The sequence below is a fragment of the Topomyia yanbarensis genome, chromosome 1 (assembly GCF_030247195.1).
Source record: "Topomyia yanbarensis strain Yona2022 chromosome 1, ASM3024719v1, whole genome shotgun sequence".
Lineage (NCBI taxonomy): Eukaryota > Metazoa > Arthropoda > Insecta > Diptera > Culicidae > Topomyia > Topomyia yanbarensis.
In genome coordinates this window covers 16897322-16904416 of record NC_080670.1, presented here as the reverse complement: position 1 = coordinate 16904416, position 7095 = coordinate 16897322, and the positions used below count along the sequence as shown (strand labels likewise).

Here is a 7095-nt window from a genome sequence, read left to right as displayed (position 1 = left end):
CCAGAACTACAGCTCCCGACTGGATCGAGCTGTAAACTTTCAATTTCACCGACCGGTCCGGAACCATTATGCATACAGCTGCTAATAAATCTGGTACACGTGAATAACGCTAGCTTAGAATAAAAAAGTAAAAAGAAACAGATTGAAATCGTAACAACAACCGTACACTGGGGTCAATGGTGATTATGGGAAATCGACTTCAACGATGCTTTTAAATCTTACTGCCGAAAACTTACTCGAACCCTGGCTCAATTTCACTCTATATGACGGTTGATTGCAACTGCGGGATTGCAGTTTATTTATTGGGCGAGTTACACTAAAATACCTATAAAGGTATCATGAAGCTCAGCCGCAAAATGAGCCGGAATTCTGGTTGGTTCTAGTTAATATTCCGGCTCCAGTGACACAATCGTTTCTGATTAGAACGCTTGTGTCACTGGAGCTGGTATACTAACTCGAACTAGGCCGCATTCTTACTGGAATACATTTTTCTTCGAGTTTTGATTTATGTGTTATATTTCTCTTTAGGTCGGAACCTTTTCTTTCGAAGTCCGGAATATTCCGAGTACAGAAATTCTACAATACATTTATGAAAGCATCGGTTAGGTCCTAAGCACCCATCTTTTTTGAATTTCGGACTTATCACATCGAATAAAACGACTCCTATATCCCGAGCAAACGAAAAGCCTATATTGCCCCCATGGTCATGGTCTAAATTCACCACCACTGCATGGTGTTTTGATTGTGTTTGGAATCAGTTCAACCTATGAAAACACCATCACCATGGTCCGGAAGATCCCATTTAAAACCATATTCTGGTGTATTTATGGGTTTTGAGACCATTTTATGATGTCAAAATGGTTATGAAATTTGACGCGGACCATGTTCATGGTATTTTGATTTTTATGGGGTTGTATGGTGTTTGAACCCACTAGTTATCCTCTAGGGAGAAATATGCGAAGACGCCATCTTGAGCCAGCTTACTGTCAACATTTTGAGCCAGTCGATCATTATTTGACTGCATTGGTGCAATATTTTTGGATAGTAATGTTATTTTTTTTATTTTTGTTGATAAACATTAGACAACAAATTATAAATAGGCGCTATTGTAAGTTGAACTTTCCTGACAAGAATAATGCTGTTCAATTAGGGTAACCAACCTATATCCAAAGGTAGGATTCCCGGCGGAATCGTCGGTAATACCTTCTATCTGATTTTTTCCAGATGGTTGCGTTGCTGGCAGTGTTGCTTTTGATTGATCTGAAGAGATGATTTTTTGTCCGAAAGCTACCGCATGGTATATTTTATGCATCTAATCTATCTTCTTGCTTCCGTTGTTCGATAGGGTCAAGAATGGTTTTCTGCGGGAAATAGATCCATCATCAAAAGTTTGCTTTTTTGTTTTTCTTAAGCTCCTATAACTGCGTAACGTGCAGGAGGAACGGAGTTTTTCTTTGCAGTATTCTCTTCTTATTATATACATATTTACTGATTTTTGTTTGAATAATACTTGCGCTACATAGCCGCAAAGAATCCAGCAACGGGAACGCCGGAACTCGAAAAATTCAACCCATTTATCGCGTAATGCAGCATCCTTCGGGTACCGAAAAAAAACTTATTTCAGCTATTAGAGCGTAATTACAAGGCCGATTCGCACAAAATTTTCCAATGCACTTCATTTCTTATTTTTAAAATAAACGTTATGATAATAAAGTCACGCAAAACTTGGTTCGCAATAAGTGATGCTAGTTTTTTATCGCGATATTTACCGTTGCTAGTTTGTCTTTTTTTTCCTCCGCATATCTCTCCCTAGAGGATAACTAGAACCCACGAGAATTTGCTCGGGATACTAATATGACAACGTCGCATCAGTCGCGATGCTTCAATTTAAATATCTTCTTTATTCATCAAGTTTCTACTGATTTCTGACCACTTCACCCAGCACTTCCGAGGCAACCAATAATGGGATATTTGGAACGACTGAGAGATTCTGAATGCTCTAACTAGGTAGTGAAGGTCAAATTATAAGACAGTTCGGGTAAAAAGTGTCCAACCAGCAAATAAAAATTATACTTAGCTTCATTCACCAGCGTTGATTTAGAGATGCTTCGTGCTACTTTAAGTATACATATTTAAACCGGGGAAAGGAAATAGGTAGAACGGGAGTAAAAATGGAACCATAATGTAGTACCTACAAACGCAAATTACACCTGATGCAATATGGAAAACATATGTTATACATAGCGTAAACCAGTCAGCATGATTTGCATTTTTCCCTCTGGTTTATCATTTACATTTATCAGCAACTGCTACAAATGTCTCGGGCTATCAAGATCAACCTATATATCTTTCATTCGGCGCATTCAGAAAGTATTTCATCTGGAAGAGATCATAATCAGTTTTATTCACCAACGAGTAAGTATCCTTCAGCGACGGCGGTGAGTAAACTAGGGCAACAGCTATAACAGAGCTCATATCACGTGTCACACAGAGAGCGCTGCAGTCGTATTCGTATACCAGTGGTAGAAAAAAGTATTCGCAGTTTTTTAATTTATCATATATTTTAACAGTTGTGCATTCCTAATATATTGAGATTGTAAATATTTTGAATTGAATATATGAAATAACTTATATATTCAATTCATTAAAAACCCTATAATTTAGACCCTCAAAACCCAACAAATAAATATAAAGTATCAGACCTAAAATCCACATTTCAATACACCGAATTCTATTTTTGTGCGGATAATGTGTCCCGTGCAAAAAAAATCGTGTAAAAAATTCCGTGTTATTTTGAGAAACCGTGCAAACAAATCTGGAAAAGATTTTTTTTATTAACAGGTATTTGGTTATGATATTTGAGAGTAAATAGTATTGGACATTTTCAATGTACAAGGCAATCGTCAATGTGCCAAGTAGAAGTTTTTCAATGTTTCGAGGAGTTTTAATTAAATAAAAAGTTTTTTATTCAGTTCATCAAAAGAAGTTATCGTCAGTTAAAAATCAATTCCATATCAACATTTGGAAAGGGCTTATAAAATTTGCAAACAAACTTTTGTTGATTTTCGCTAATTATAATTTCAACCAAGAAAATTTGAAATGGATTCTACCAAGGGTAGAGATTTTGATTCGTGCGTATTTTTAAACAAATTCATCTCGGCAGTAGGATAATGAGCGAATCAAGTTTGTTTACAAAAAGCTCTTTTGAAGAATTACTATTGAATTGTCAAAAAGGTAAAATTTGTCGACGATTTAGAGTTCTTTAAGTTTTTGTAAATTGCACGGTGTTACAGTGGTTTTGAACTTTTAATATGAACTAGTATAGCAAATGCGATACAAAATAATGTTGTGTACACAAAATCTTGATTTATAGCAAAACAACATTTTCTGGGACTTTCGGCATAACAAAATTATCTATGTTGTCATTTTCAGCCGGTTTTCGATCTTGTAACATTTTTGGATAGAATAAAACTAGACCTTTCGAACAGTATACTGTAATATACAGTTTTGTAAGAAACATTGTACGATTCTGAGACAACATTATCAAAATTGTCATTTTTGCGATTTTTTCATAAGCATTTATCTTCTCATTAAAAATACTTTCATGAAAAGTTAAAAAAGTCATTTTGATACAGAGACTCTTGTGCATTTGGAATGTCAAAAATTGTCGATTTTTCAACGGCCTATTAATTCGCTTTTACTTAATTTCGGTTCACGCCTATCGAGACAATGGCGATCACATCTGCAAATAAGATGGATGGGTAATGTCTGAAACACAACCGATGCGTCGTGACTACAATCAGAGCTGGAAATTGGAATCTAATAGTTGCCCGAATCAAATTCGTTAGTTAGACAGAGGCTGTGGCCTAACGAGCGAAACACGACGTAGTAAAGTTATATTTCTCTAAATGAGATTTACCTTTATTTCTTAAATCATATTTTTCCAGTTTTTCCACAAAACCTTCCAACATTTATTTACACGTCCGACCCGTTCAGTACAATACATAATTATTACTCTCTATTGTTATCATCTTTTAATGGTGTTTATCATTAACTGTGACCTTTGTAAATTGAATTTGGCACCTTAAAACTTCTGTAATGATTTACCTTCGCGAAATACTTGCTATATTAAGAAATGGAACTTTAAAACTATCTATTTAGTTACAGCGGTAGCGGTCGAATATTCGGCAAATAATCACGTTATGGTGTACATTCATCGATTTTCCAGTGTACTTTCAACCGCAACGATTTAAATGTTCCTGGAGCACTTCCTACCGTTTCATTTGGAGCTCCAGCTCAACTCGATTGATACTTTCCATTTGCGACCTATGCTTCAATGCGATTGAGTCTACGTTCGTCCAAAGTGCCAAAACGCAAAACTTTTCAAGTGTAGAATCAAGCAGACGATGCATTGATAGAAGAATTAGTAGTTACTGGTCCCTGTCAACTACATATATAGTTTATCGTCTTGTAAGTCCTACACATGACACAAAAGAAATTAACGCGAAATATCAAATGCGATAACGTGCGTTGCAATATTCTTGTCGTTCATATCTGATCATCGCATAACCTACAAATAGATATGTTAATAACGATAGACAATAACTATTTTCTAGTCAAATAATTACCTTGATAGGGATCTGATTTTCGATTATCATTCTGTTTGTACCTCAAAGAAACCATGCCGAGCGTGGCTTAGTTACGTGAAAATAAAAAAAATGGAACTGTAAAAACAAATAAATTGAAAATGTTTTCGTGTCAAACTTATTAAACTACAACCACAAATATGTAATTACACAGCATATTAATTCTGCAACAATTTACATTGATTTTCTTTTCATTGCTATGTAAGATTCTAACAAATCATTCGTATGATCTACTTATTCAGTGTTTTGGGATGAAACTCACCGTATATTATACATTTGTAGTGTCTCAACCCATTGCCTCATTCGTTTTGGTCACACTTCTTCTAAAAACTCCATTCATCCATCACACTTCCACGAAAGATTTTAATGTTTATAAACAGCTACAAATTACGTGCTGCTCCGGTTGTCGCAAATTTTTTACTACTGAAAAGGTAAACAACAAGATTGTCAAATGTAACCCTTGCGCAGAGATGCCAGGTACTTTTTTCAAATGTCTGCAATAATAATTTTAAAATTCTGGGAAGAACAAAAAATGGCAGGAAAGCTAGTGTAACCAAAAGCCTTTATATTCAAAAATCTGCAAATATCTGCAACAAAACTAAAAAATCTGCAAATATCTGCAACCAAACTAGAAAATCTGCAAATATCTGCGTCATCGAAAAAATCTGCAGCTTAAATTAAAAATCTGCGAATTTGCAGACTTGTCTGCAAACCTGGCATCTCTGCCCTTGCGTAAAGATAACGCATGAAAGTCATATCGGAGAGTACGCAGCCATAATGTAATGGTCAGGTTGTTTTATAAAAGGGCGGCAGCACAAAACAAAAGAGCCTATATAGTCTTTAGAGGACGCAGAGCGCTACTGTCTCCGTATATTGACGTCTTTTCATTTTCTCTCGTTCCAGTCTATTTATGTATTCGGTGTAATGCTTCAACCATCGTATCCCACTGAGACGTCCAAAAAATTGTTTCAAAATCGTTCAACACGGGTCCAACGATGGACTGTCACTGGAGCCGGAATACGAACTGGAACCAGCCAGAATTCCGGTTCATTTCCGGCTGAGCTTAACTGGGGCACTATGCCACCCCACCCAGTAAAGTTCAGCCGGAAATGAACTGGAATTCTGGCTGGTTCCAGTTCGTACACGGGCTCCAGTGACACAACCGATTCTAACTAGAATCGGTTGTGTCACTGGAGCCGGAATACGAACTGGAATCAGCCAGAATTCCGCTTCATTTCCGGCTGAGCTTAACTGGGCAGTAGTGGCCCTTACACGTTCAATATTTTTGTCAATACCAGAAACTATTGACAAAAGTATTGAACATGTATCGGAAAAAGTTGGATTGACGATATGCATTTCAAATGGGATTGACGTATGGAAGCAGTATCGTCAATACTATGTATTGACAAAAGTTTTATACGTGTAAGAGCCGCTAGTTCCTGATAGATCGAATAGGAGAAGGAAATTCCGACAAACAAAGATCCAAGTTTATTCAAATTAAGAATTATCCCCCTTTATGCAAAATTAGGGTTTTACGCGATTTGCTCCCCTCCCTAGGAAGAAAACGATTATTTGCACATTGGCCTGATAGCAAAAAACATTTTAGTCACGACCAGTCGCTTCAACCCAGTAATGTTCAGCCGGAAATGAACTGGAATTCTGGCTGGTTCCAGTTCGTATACGGGCTCCAGTGACACAACCGATTCTAACTAGAATCGGTTGTGTCACTGGAGCCGGAATGCGAACTGGAACCAGCCAGTATTCCGGTTCATTTCCGGCTGAGCTTAACTGGGAACCGTACTCAAACGTTGGGCGTCTTTTTCACGGGAATTTGGTATTGTCCAACGGACAACAGATCGAAAAATTGAGTTAAAATATGCGCACAAAAAATCTAGCCATAATTTATCAACCACATCTTTTTTATTTCTCTATTATGTAACAAACAGCATTCATGAAATGGTTTAGTGTTATATACAGCTTGCTGACCCGAGTCGAATCTAGAAACAGAACATTTGTGATGCAGTTTTAAAAATCAGCTAAATTGAATGCATTTCTTTCCATCAAAATAGACACTCATACTGTATTTTGCGTTGCGTGCAAGGTATTTTGCGTTGCGCGTAAGACGTCAAAACCCTCCCAGTTAAGCTCAGCCGGAAATGAACTGGAATTCCGGCTGGTTCCAGTTCGCGTTCCGGCTCCAGTGACACAACCGATTTTAGTTAGAATCGGTTGTGTCACTGGAGCCGGAATACGGACTGGAACCAGCCAGAATTCCAGTTCAGTTCAGGCTGAACTTTACTGGGCTACAGTAAAAACTACACGCAAAAATAAAACAACGTACAGAACAAATTCTTTTAACGTAAATTTAGGTATTTCGAGTTGTGCGTCGCTTTCGCACTTATTAGTGTTGTAAAAAAACAAAACGAGAGATTCGACTCAGTCGATGTCT

At 37.1% G+C, this 7095-nt stretch overlaps 1 long non-coding RNA gene across 1 annotated transcript; it reads right to left on the bottom strand.

Annotated features, from left to right (window-relative positions):
* Window positions 1–3515: 3515 nt before the first annotated feature.
* LOC131676263 (uncharacterized) lies at window positions 3516–5087 on the bottom strand. Its single transcript, XR_009303105.1, has 3 exons — window positions 4909–5087; window positions 4629–4724; window positions 3516–4570 (listed from the first exon to the last, which is right to left on the bottom strand). It is a non-coding gene; the product is annotated as an uncharacterized LOC131676263 (long non-coding RNA).
* Between the last annotated feature and the right edge of the window lie 2008 nt (window positions 5088–7095).